The sequence below is a fragment of the Neovison vison genome, chromosome 6, assembly GCF_020171115.1.
Source record: "Neovison vison isolate M4711 chromosome 6, ASM_NN_V1, whole genome shotgun sequence".
Classification (NCBI taxonomy): Eukaryota; Metazoa; Chordata; class Mammalia; order Carnivora; family Mustelidae; genus Neogale; species Neogale vison.
In genome coordinates this window covers 217,477,883-217,490,242 of record NC_058096.1, presented here as the reverse complement: position 1 = coordinate 217,490,242, position 12,360 = coordinate 217,477,883, and the positions used below count along the sequence as shown (strand labels likewise).

At 43.0% G+C, this 12,360-nt stretch overlaps 1 long non-coding RNA gene and 1 other non-coding gene across 2 annotated transcripts; both read left to right on the top strand.

Annotated features, from left to right (window-relative positions):
- Positions 1-409: 409 nt before the first annotated feature.
- Positions 410-573, top strand: LOC122910840. Its single transcript, XR_006385276.1, has one exon. It is a non-coding gene; the product is annotated as a U1 spliceosomal RNA (small nuclear RNA).
- Positions 574-2,043: 1,470 nt separating this feature from the next.
- Positions 2,044-8,148, top strand: LOC122909776. The gene is made up of 3 exons (XR_006385181.1): positions 2,044-2,105; positions 2,477-2,561; positions 7,742-8,148. It is a non-coding gene; the product is annotated as an uncharacterized LOC122909776 (long non-coding RNA).
- The last annotated feature ends 4,212 nt before the right edge of the window (positions 8,149-12,360 follow it).

Below are 12,360 nucleotides of genomic sequence, written 5' to 3'. Positions count from 1 at the left end.
GCAGAGAGGCAGGCAGAGAGAGAGGAGGAAGCAGGCTCCCCGCTCAGCAGAGAGCCCGATGCGGGGCTCGATCCCAGGACCCTGGGATCATGACCTGAGCTGAAGGCAGAGGCTTTAACCCACTGAGCCACCCAGGTGCCCCAAAGGCAAATCTTTAGAGTGAGAAAATACATTCATGGTTACCTACTCACTAAGAGAGGAAGAAAATGGATGATAGCCAAAGGAATGATTCTTTTGGAGTGACAAAACAGTTCTAAAATTCTGCTAGTTGCACAACTCTGGAATTTAATTTAAAAAAAAAACTTTGAATGTTTAAGTTTCAAATGCACAAATTGTGGGTTATGTGAATTATAGGTCAATAAAGCTATTCAAAAAAACAAACAAAAGAAAAAAATCATGGCATAGCTGTATACTTACCTAGCAGGGGAGATACCATGATCACGAAGGTGGTTTTCCCAGGGCGAGGCTTATCCATTGCACTCCGGATGTGCTGACCCCTGCGATTTCCCCAAATGTGGGAAACTCGACTGCATAATTTGTGGTAGTGGGGGACTGCGTTCGCGCTTTCCCCTGATAATAAAAAAAAAAAAGCATTAAAAAAAGTCTTATCTCTGAAGCACCTAGAGCAGTAAGTTGCAACATATATTAACAGTTCTTATATTTTTACCACTAAATATTCATATAGTAATTTATTTAATTGAGATGGAATTTCACATGACTAAGTCAAGAAAAGTTTACTGGTAAGTGGTACCACAACTGGCCATGTTTTCTGTTGGAAATAAAATAACCAGATCCACTACCCCACACCACATGGTGAAATCAACTCCACGAGGATTAAAAATTCAAATGTCTTTAATAGGGGCACCTGGGAAGCTCAGTCCTTCAGCTCCCATGATACCAGTGTCCTGGGATTGAGCCCAGCAGTGGCTCCCTGATCAGCTGGGAACCTGCTTCTCCCTCACCCTCCGTCCTTCTCCCTGTTCCTTCTCTCCCTCTCTCGCTCACTCAAATAAATAAATCTTTTTTAAAAATGTCTTTAATAAATGTGAGAAACAAATTCAGTATATAGTTTGGACATTTAAAGGCAAGAAACAAATTATTTTGGAGCCTCTGGGAGGCTCAGTCGGTTAGACAGCTGCCTTCAGCTCCTGTCCTGGTCTCAGGGTCCTGGGATTGAGCCCCATCTCAGGCTCCCTGTTCAGTGCGGAGTCTGCTTCTCCCCACTCATTGTCTCTCTCTCAAATCTTAAAATATTTTTTAAAAAATAGATTATTTGGCTACATACATTTAGTATTCTGTACAGCAACACATGAAATAACCTAGCAAAATAGTTATAGATGTATAAGACATTTGATAATGCACATGAACAACTCAATAAAATGTCATTAAGATCAGGGCTTAAACATCTTTATTAACTCCGTAAAGGTCATCCACTGAAAATCACAGCAACCACAGAGAACATGATTACTGGAGAAACTTCAGATACATTCCTGAGAAGTGAAGAATGTCCGGTATCAATTGTATTTAAAAATAAATAAATAAAAAGAATTATTATTGGTGGGGAACAGATTTGCAGAAAATGCCATTACCTTGAAAATCTAAAGGAATCACTTACTGGAGTTTAGCATGGTGCTCTAAGACCTAAAGAAGGGACTGACTGGAGGAGCTAGACCACTTTAAGGATTGGCAAGAACGTTAGATAGGGGAGAATCCTTGTAAAGGGTCCAGGAAACAAGGGGAGGGGAGGCAGTTCCCCCAAGCTTATTGTGTACAGGCCGGCGCCCCGCACACTCGCCCTTCCACCTTAAGTATTCAGCGGTGCCGACAAGCACTGGGTCTATTCGGCCCTGCAGCCCCGCCCATGGTGCTGGTCCTAACTTCCGCCTAGTCTCTGGATCCCATTCTGTCCCCGCCCCGGGGCCTCGCCCAGCCCTGCCCACCCACACCCAGGCGGGAGGAAACCAGCGCCCTCCCGCCTGAGGTGGTCCGACGAGGCTGACGGCCGCCCGCGGGGGCCCGCCCCTTCCGACCTCAGACGGGAAGCGGAAGTGAGGTCACGCAGGCGCCGGGGTCTCTTCCGCCGCTGGTCTGGTTTCGCTTTGGCTGTAAGTGCGCGCCTGCCAGCGTCTGGAATCTAACCCGAGGGAGAGGGAAGGGGCTCGGGGGCTGGAAGGTGGCAGTTAAAGGACAAGTGTCTCGGGCCTCCCAGGTGCCTGCTTAAAGAGATCTGGCCCGTGGAGAGCCAGGCGGGCTCAGTGAGTGGAGCGAGCCACTCGATCTTGGGGTGGTGAGCTCAGGCCTTACCTTGGGTGTAGGGATGACTCCAACAAAGAGACCTGGCGCGCACCGCTGCCTTCCGCGGGGGCGGCCTTGGGAGTAGCTTCTCAGGGAATCGAAGGGCGCTTCTAGGGGGTCGGTTCATACGCTGCTTCCCTCTTCAGGAGGCTGCGAAGCAACTTTTGTTACTTTTCTGCAGGGGGAAAAGAGCTTCATCCGCCGAGTTGGTAGATTCTGGCGGTGTCCTCGCGTCCTCACGGACCACGCGGTTCCGGCGCACTCGGGTGAGCACTGTGGGGGGAGCTGGTTCCCATGGGCCTGTTTTCCTCTTGGATGCAAAGGAATGTTTTATCTGACGGTTTGACTTTATTTTTGCGCGTTCTTTGCTTCTGATGCATTACGTTCACGTAGGAAGTTAATATACTTTCTTTTATTTTTAAGATTTTATTTATTTGACAGAGATCACTAGTAGGCAGAGAGGCAGGCAGGCGGGGGGAGGGGAAGCTTCTCTGCCTACTTGTGATCTCTCTCTCAAAGAAATAATCTTTTTTTAGAAAGTTAGACATAAAATACAGGCAGTTAAAAAACAAACATAAAGGAAGTCTGTGGCAAAATGAAGAAACATAAAGGCAAATTGAATAGAAAACGGAACAAATACAAAATATGAAATGGCGGTTGTCTGAAAAGACACACAAAATGCACACATGTTGAGCAAAGTGTGGCATGGACTTGCCCCTCTGTCAAGGCAAGGGGAAGCACACATCTGTTTGGTCGAAGGTTCCAACCAACACCTGTGGGAGCTTCAGCACTTTAACATGTTCTGAGTTATTTTGTGAAAACTTTGGCATTCCTTTTCTAATCTTTTTAGGTTAAATATGGAAGAGCTGATGATTCTCTTTTTCTCCATTGTCTTGCCCAGAAACCAACAGAATTTATGTGGGGTGTGTATATAGGAGACCCTTTTTTTCCCCCCAACCTGTTTATTTTCCCATGTCACTTATGAATTGATAAGTCAGTTATTACTTTATTGTCTATCTTCTACTATAGGAATGTTGGTTCTTTTATGTCTGGGACATTTTCTGTATATGTAACTGTTCTCATGAGTATCTGCCACAGACATAACTTACTATTTACTGAACAGAAGAAAGAAATAAATCCTCAGTAAGAATTGAAATGAACAAGCTTCAAGCTTCCCATCCAAGGAGGCAAGCTCAGTGGTATTGACAGAAATGAATTTTTCTTTCCTTTGTATACTCAGCCACAGTCTCGACCAGTGCTGTCCAGTAAAAGTATGTGTAGACCATGAATATAATTATTTTCAGTATCTACAATGAACAAAAATGAAAAAGCTAATATTATTTTGAAGAATATTTTACTTCTTTATTATATAAAGTAGTTACTGTGAAGAGATCCAGAGCTGAAAGAGTTAAATTGTGTGGAGCTTCTGCTAACTTGCTTTTCTGTAACTGCTCTGCTGCTTTGCGGGTTGAACCTTGAGAAGTAGGAGCATGGCCTTCCGCTTGTGTTCCCCTCCATTCCCCTGAGGCCCCACATCCTGAGCACGTTCCCTGCTTAAGAAATGTCCTTGAATTATGCTTGTGGTTAACAAAGAAGAGAACTGTTTTGTCCTAGTTTCACAGCCGCCTGACCACAGCTGCACCCGGACAATAAGATATGGCTAACTGAAAAATGTAAACTGTGCAGAGCATACCAGGAACTGTAACTGTGTAAAGAGGTCACTGTGATTGTGGCTTTGTGCCAAGCCTTTGTCTAAAAAAAATTGTATAAAAACCATATGCTCCCCTTGATCAGGGCTCTCAGCCTCTGCCTGATCTTCGGGTGTGTTGCAGAGCCCCAGCATGCTGGGACAATAAAGCCCCGTGCTGTTGCAGAAAGAGCTGCCTTGGTGTCGTTCCTCTTCGCCTCCCTAGGTTGAGCTCTTCTCGACCCTAACAACTGCAGTATGCAGTCAGTACCAAAAATTTAGATGCTTTGCATTATTTTCTTCATTCAATGTTAAAAATTCATTGGACACTAAATTTTAACAGATATGTTTTATTTGTGTTTAGATCATTACAGTTGAATGAATAGATTCACACTTAAAATCTTTTTTAAGGGACACCTGGGTGGCTCAGTGGGTTAAGGCCTCTGCCTGCGGCTCAGGTCATGATCTCAGGGTCCTGGGATCAAGCCCCGCATCAGGCTCTCTGCTCATCGGGGAGCCTGCTTCCTCCTCTCTCTCTGCCTGCCTCTCTGACTACGTGTGACCGCTCTCTCTCTCTTTGCCAAATAAATAAAAAATATCTTTAAAAAAAATTTATTTTTTTTTTTTTTTTTTTTTTTTTTTTTTAAAGAAAAGGTGGGGAAGGATGCTTGGCTGGCTCAGTGGGTAGAGCATGTGATTCTTGATCTCAGGGTTGTGAGTTTCAGCCCCATGTTGGGTGTAGAGATGACTTAAAAATAAAATTGTTAAAAGAAACAGATTCAGGGGCGCCTGGGTGGCTCAGTGGGTTAAGCCGCTGCCTTTGGCTCAGGTCATGATCTCAGGATCCTGGGATCGAGGCCCGCATCGGGCTCTCTGCTCAGCAGGGAGCCTGTTCCTTCTCTCTCTCTCTGCCTGCCTCTCCGTCTACTTGTGATTTCTCTCTGTCAAATAAATAAATAAAATCTTTAAAAAAAGAAACCGATTCAGATACACAAATTTTTCCACATATGTGTGAGCTCAAAACTCTAGTGAGACATCTGATATGTAACAGTCCTCAGTTATTGGCAGTTGATATTAATCTCTTGTACACCGGCCTGTTATAGTAGCTTTCATGCATGTCATCTGCACAGAAAAAGTAATTGATCCTGTTGAATTGTTACTAATCAATATTTTTGATTGATTGATTAATATGAACCCCACTTCAAATAACCTGATCTCCAGAGAGATGGAGAAGGCCCTGTCCACTTATCATTCTTGATCTGCTCTGAAATAATCTTGGTTCATATAGTGCAGCATTCCAGCAGATTTCACCCTCAGCTTTGCAGGATGATGGCCTAGAATATGTCCCATAATAAGTCCTTGTTGATGCCCTTTTTCAGAGACACTGCTTTAGGTTCGGCCTGCACAATACACAGTCCTGAGGTCGGAACCTGAGCCACCCAGGTGCCCCTGGACAAGAGCTTTTAGACTTGTATTAAGTTTATGTGTTAGAGGCTTCACTGAAGCCAGGAATGAAGTATATCAACCATGAGTGAGTTATCAAAAGAGACAAGAGTGTTTAGCACTGTTTTCTGAAAGGTATATGCAAAACAAACTCCAAAGCCAAAGGAGATATAAGACCAAAGAAGGCAAACAAGTATAGTTTGATGAGAAATGGTTTATTAAGGAGACTCACAGACAGAAGTATGCTTAGGTAGCCACAAGACAGACAGATCTCCACAACCCTATGACTCTTAAGATGTGTTATTATATAGCCTTAGAGGCTGGGAGTACATGCTGGGGTACCACACAAGAGAGAAATGTTTCAGAATGAATGTGTGCCACAGTCCTATCTCTCGGCTTAGGTCATGATCCTGGAGTCCTGGGATCGAGTCCCACATCGCGCTGCCTGCTCAGTGGGAAGTCTGCTTCTCCCTCTGAATCTCTCCCCTCTCATGCTCTCTTTGTTTCTCTCTCAAATAAATAAAATCTTTTTAAATAAATAAATAAATAATAAAAGCTCTTGTCCGGTTTTCTTGCAGCAAACTCCTGAGAAAAGAGATACCTGTAAGCACTGATGAATTTATAAACCAAGGAATGCACACTTTGAGCCTCATCGTATAAGCACCTGCCAAAATAACATGTAGTCGCCTTTATGAAATGCAGATACTGGGTTTATTTGGTATTCTCTCATTCTGATAGCTGTGAGAAAATTCAACAGGGCTCAGAGTGATTCTAGGAAGCTGTGGAAACAGGTCTACCTATAAGGGAATATATGTATCTGGTAGATGTAGCATGTCATTTTTATTGAAGGATCAACTTTTTTCTTACCTAAGAAGAACCTGTTAAACATTCAGTCTTCATCTTTTCTGCTTTTATCCTTGTTTCAAGAAAGAACATGTCCTTAGAAGGAAAACCTAGGAGAAAAGAAAGACTGAAGACCAGAGATGACTGGAATTCATTCCATTCTAGCTTGAAATTCCCGAATATCTGTCTGCATTCAAGTTAATCTACACGAACAGACACTGTTGCCCTACAGTGCCACAGTGATTTTCACTCCGCTGTAGTCCGAGAAGGGTGTCATGAGCGATACTGCAATACATGATTCTTGAAGAGAATCATGTTTAATTTCAGAGTCGTTTTTTTCACCAACCTTCTTAACATCATTACTAAATTATTGAGGCACCTTGGTGGCTCAGTGGGTTAAGCCTCTGCCTTCGGCCCATCAGCCTCTCTGCACAGCATGGAGCCTGCTTCCCCCATCTCTCTGCCTGCCTCTCTGCCTACTTGTGACCTCTCAGTGTCTTGTCTGTCTGTCTGTCTCTCTCTCTCTCTCAAATAAATAAATAAATAAAAATCTTTTTTAAAAATAAATAGTTGACATAGCCAAACTCTTCAAATCCATTGTACTGGTTTTTGGCATGTTTAATTTTGTAACAGATTCAAATGAACCTCACTATTTTTAACTCCTTTAACCTACATGTATTTTGATAATTTCTTATATTTGTTATTCTCTCTTACTTTCAAACAAAGTGCAGCGTAAAACCAAATACTCAGTAATTTGGCAGAATATTTTGGGAAAAAAACATCCAATAGGTTAGAAACACTGAAATTTTATAAAGTGGTATTTTATAAAGTTTATATTGAAAGTTTATAAAGTGGTAATTTTTTATTTCCCATACTTGGAAAAGATTGAGCTTTTCCTTAGCTAGAATATTAGCACAAGTGATAGATATTTGAGATAAGGGACATTTTCCAAAGACAAAACCATTTTTCTTGTGAGATATTCTCAGTGTGATGGATTTGGGGATATACTAAATCTACCTCGAAATTTGTCACTTCACAATTCCAACAAGTATTCATTCCCACATATATAAATGGATGTTGAGTTTTGAAAACAATTCCCTGAAACAGGGACGCCATGTGGCTCAGTCGGTTAAACATCAGCCTTCTACTCAGGTCATGATTCCAGAGTCCTGGGATTGAGTCCCACATTGGCGTCCTTGCTCAGCGGGGAGCCTGCTTCTGCCTCTGCCTGCTGTTCACCCCACTAGTGCGTGCTTGCTCTCTCCCACAAACGAAATCGCTAAAAAAAAAAAAAAATTGAAATTCCACAAGACAAGGAATCCCTCTAGGATTTTAAAAGATGGCCCACTGTGCTGGCAGAAGGAGTCTGTCATCCCAGCTGGAAAGAAACAAACAGGGCAGGAGGTATATAAATGCACTTGAAATGGTATGAATCCTAATCAGCACTGCAATGCTATTTCTATTTTGATACAGGTAGGATCAATTAATGACTCAGGAATCTTTGTGAAGCATCATTCATCTATTTTCCTACAGGCAAGAAGTCATGTTGAATGGGAACTCTTTGTGAGTAGTGTCAGAAAGACTTGAGTGAATGCTCATACCTTTAGACACAGGAGAACTCAGAATGGAGGGAACACTTTCGAGGGTAAGGAATATGGAAAAGGCTTCCTTTCTCTGCAGGAGAAACCCTGTATGGAGACAGACTTCCTGGGTTTAAACAACACAGAAAAAACCATCTGACTCCAAATATTTTGGACTGGAAAACCAACACCCAAGAGAAAACCTTCACATGCAGTGACAGTGGGGATGCCTTCCGTGATCCGTCTTATTTCAAAGGACAAATGACAACTCATGAGGGAGAAGAAGAAAACTAAAAGCAAGGAAGGTGAGACCCGTTCTTCACGAGTGCATGAAGAAACTTCCACTGCTAACAGATTTATGAATGTGAGGAATGTGGTGAAAATATTCCTTGTTGTGCAAACCTTTACATACACATGTGAATTGACAGGAGAGAAACCCTATAAATGTAAGGGAGTGAGAAGCCTTTGTTACATCTCCCAATTTTAAGAGATATACAAGATCTGATACTGAAGAGAGTACCTTTGTATGTAAGAATGTGGAAAGATTTCCTCATGTCTTAATCACACTGGAATAAAGTACTACCAGTGTAAGGAATGTGAGAAAGCCTATACTGCATTCTCAAAACATACGGAACGTACTACCAGCTCACACTATGGAGAAGCCTTTTAAATGTGACAAACAGGAAAGCCTTTACTGCTTCTTCGTGTTTTATTAATCCTCTCAGAACTCACAATGGAGAGAAACTGAGTGGAGTCTGTGTGTGGGAAAGCATTTGCCAGTTTCCACTTGATCACTTACGTACATACTCACACTGGAGAGAATTACTATGACTGTTTAATAAAAGTGGGAGAGCTTTTATTGTTGCCTCAAAAGTAGCACAACCTTTTAAGAATTCATACTGGAGAAAACCCTTATAAATGTAAGGAATGTGGGAAAACCTTCATTAGTTATTTTTCTCTTGGTAAACATAAAACATTGCACTCTGGAGAAGTACTTCGGATGTAAGGAATGTAGAAAACCCTTCCAAAATTATTCAGGTTTTAATAATCCCAGTTGAAGGGTGCCTGGGTGGCTCAGTGGGCTAAACCTCTGCCTTCGGCTCAGGTCATGTCAGGGTCCTGGGATGGAGCCCTGCACTGGGCCCTCTGCTCAGCAGGGAGCCTGCTTGCCTGCCTCTCTGCCTACTTGTGATCTCTGTCTGTCAAATAAATAAAATCTTTTTTAAAAATCCCATTTGAATTCAAACTGGATTAAAACACTATGGATATAAAGAATGTAAGAGGGGCGCCTCGGTGGCTCAGTTGTTTGGGTGTCTGACTCTTGGTTTTGGCTCAGGTCATGATCTCATGAGTCTTGGGATTGAGCCTCTCATTGGGCTCTGCACTCAGCAGGGCATCTGCTTGGGGCTTCTCTCCCCAATGCCCCCACACCCCTGCTCCTGTATGCTCTCTCCAATATTTTTAAAAACAAGAATCTTATGTCTGTTGACAGGCATTAGTCTTGTGGGTGGTTGTAAGGTCTGTTTTAAACATTTATCATTGTGTCCCAACCTTTTCTGGGGGCATGATGTATCTTTGCCCTGACTGGCCTGGCCAGGCCAGTCTAGTGGCTACACCTTCCATGTTGCAGCCCGCTGAAAAGTGGGCCTACATGATTCACACTTTATTGTCCTTACTGTCTTCTACCCACCTGAATACTCTTACTGGATTGACTTGGTCTTAGATTTCAAGCACAGTGCCTCAGGGCATCACTGTTCAAACTGCTCATGGAGTCCATCTACACTGAATCATACTGGCCAGGGTAGGGTATGCAAAACATGTCTCAATTTTGGAAAGAAGACCTTGTGCCCCTCTCATCTGATCCTGTCTCATGGAATCTCAGGATAATGCATGGAATGAGTGGAGAAGAGGTGAGATTATACACCTTGTACCAAGAGGCAGCATGAGTACATGCCCTATGAACACACCCCTGCCAACTGGGAAGGCCTTCTATTCAAGCTGTGTATTAGGAGGGTGAATGAGGACAATGAATGTGCTCTTCCGTCCCTACCCCCAACACCACACCCCCAACACCACAGCCTGGCAAAACATCCCTACGAGCTGGAGCTCAAGCTCCAAGGAGTCGTGGTGATGGGGTCTGGCTCTGTGCTTGTCATTCAATCCATGTGCTGTGAAAACAGCCTTAGTGATACAAATTCATACAGCTCTGATGCAGAGCGGTGTTGGGTTGGTTTATGTCATGTGTGGCCATCAGGGCTGCAGCTGCTTGATGACACTTTTGGAGGCTTAATGAAACCATTCTAATAATCCAAATCAAACTTCACACATGTCTTACAGCTTTGGTGGGAATTATCTGTGCACCTTTTTCTCTTGCTCTCATTCACTTTTTTACCTGGGAAGAATGCAAATCCCTGATCACTCTTCCACTGGGCCATTTGTTAGATGTGCCTTTGCAGTGTGGAATCTTGAGAGATGACATCATCTGTCCTGTTAAGATAAAGAGCCTGCTTGCTGACTGCTTCAAATAAACCGGGTTCTGCAAGCTCAGCGTTCTTCTCCAGCACCTGGGCCCCTTGGAACCCCTGTGAGACGGGACAATGGAGCCAATTTACCCATGCTGATGCTCATGTTACTGGCTATACCATGAGTCAGTTACTGCCCTGGTCTCTAACGTCAGTCTCAGCTACTCTGCCAACACCCGTGAGATAGTGACAGGTTCACTTAACACCTTGGAAGAAGGGAATAATCAAATCACACATTCAAGACTTTTGGAAATGGAAAGACGTTCTAATAGAGTCAAGGTTTTCTGGGAGAGGGAGAACAATGGCGACCAGGCTGAGTATCTGCAACGCAGTAATGAAATTTCTTCTGCAGGAGGTTTCCTCTCTGAGCAAGAGGGGAATAGTGCCCCTACTCTGCTGCTTCTTCATGAAGTTTGTGAAGTACTGTAGTTACATCAACTTGTTTTTCATTAATTTGTTAATCTTGTGCCCTTTCAATAGTCTTCTTTTACACATACTGTATATGGAGCTTATCTATTTGAAATATTTTAAAATCCTTTGCTTTCATTTGGAACATTAGCCCATAATATGTCATTACTAATAAAAATGGATTTATGTCTCGCATGTCATTTTTTCCAGTATTTATCTCCTCCTAATTCGTAAACTGCTATATTGCCCCTATTCCATCAACCCCATATATAGGCCTTTATTTCCCCCTTATTTCTTTTTATATTGGACAAAATGGTAAACTCTTATCACTGGTTCCTTGCTTTCTTTTTTCTTTTTTTTTTTAAAGATTTTATTTATTTATTTGACAGACAGAGATTACAAGTAGGCAGAGAGGCAGCAGAGAGAGGGGAAGGGAAGCAGGCTCCCCGCTGAACAGAGAGCCCGACTCGGAACTGGATCCCAGGACCCTGAGATCATGACCTGAGCCGAAGGCAGAGGCTTTAACCCACCGAGCCACCCAGGCGCCCCGGTTCCTTGCTTTCAATGTAATGACATGACATTTTATAAATCTTTCATATTTTTTTTCACATTTTGTGAAAAAAAAAAAAAACACTGACACTAGGCATTCTTGCTTTATTCAGGAATGGTTCTAAAATTACTCCATTAGGGGTGCCTGGGTACCTTCGGCTCAGGTCATGATCTCAGGGTCCTGGGATTGAGCCCCACATCGGGCTCTCTATTCAAAAGGGAGACAGCTTCCCCCTCTCTCTCTGCCTGCCTTTCTGCCTACTTGTGATCTCTCTGTGTCAAATAAATAAATACTTTTTAAAGTCTACGGCCATACCACCCTGGATGCGCCCAATCTTGTCTGATCTTGGAAAATTGTTTTAAAAATGAAAAAAAAAATATGGGGCGCCTGCGTAGCTCAGTGGGTTAAGCCTCCGCCTTTGGCTCAGGTCATGGTCTCAGGGCCCTGGGACCGAGCCCTGCATCAGGCTCTCTGCTCAGCAGGGAGCCTGCTTCCTCCTCTCTCTCTGCCTACTTGTGATCTCTTTCTCTCTGTCAAATAAATACATAAAATCTTTTTTAAAAACATAAAAATTTAAAAAATATAAAATTACTCCATTAATCACGTTTGCTGTTATTTTGAATGGAAAACTGTCTTTGCACAGTTAATAAAGATCTTTTAAAACACTGATTTTAAAATTTTTTTAAATATTCCATTTATTTATTTGACAGACAGAGATCACAAGTAGGCAGAGAGGCAGGCAGAGAGAGAGGAGGAAGCAGGCTCCCCACTGAGCAGAGAGCCCGACGCGGGTCTCATTCCCAAGACCCTGGATCATGATCTGAGCCGAAGGTGGAGGCTTTAACCCACTGAGCTACCCAGGTGCCCTGATTTTTAAATTTTTTTAAAGATTTTATTTATTTGACACAAAGAGACAAAGATCAAAAGTAGGTAGAACAGCAGGCAGAGAGAAAGGGAGAAGACTCTCTGCTGAGCAGGGAGCCCAATGAGGGACTCAATGCCAGGACCCTGGGATCATGACCTAAGCCCAAG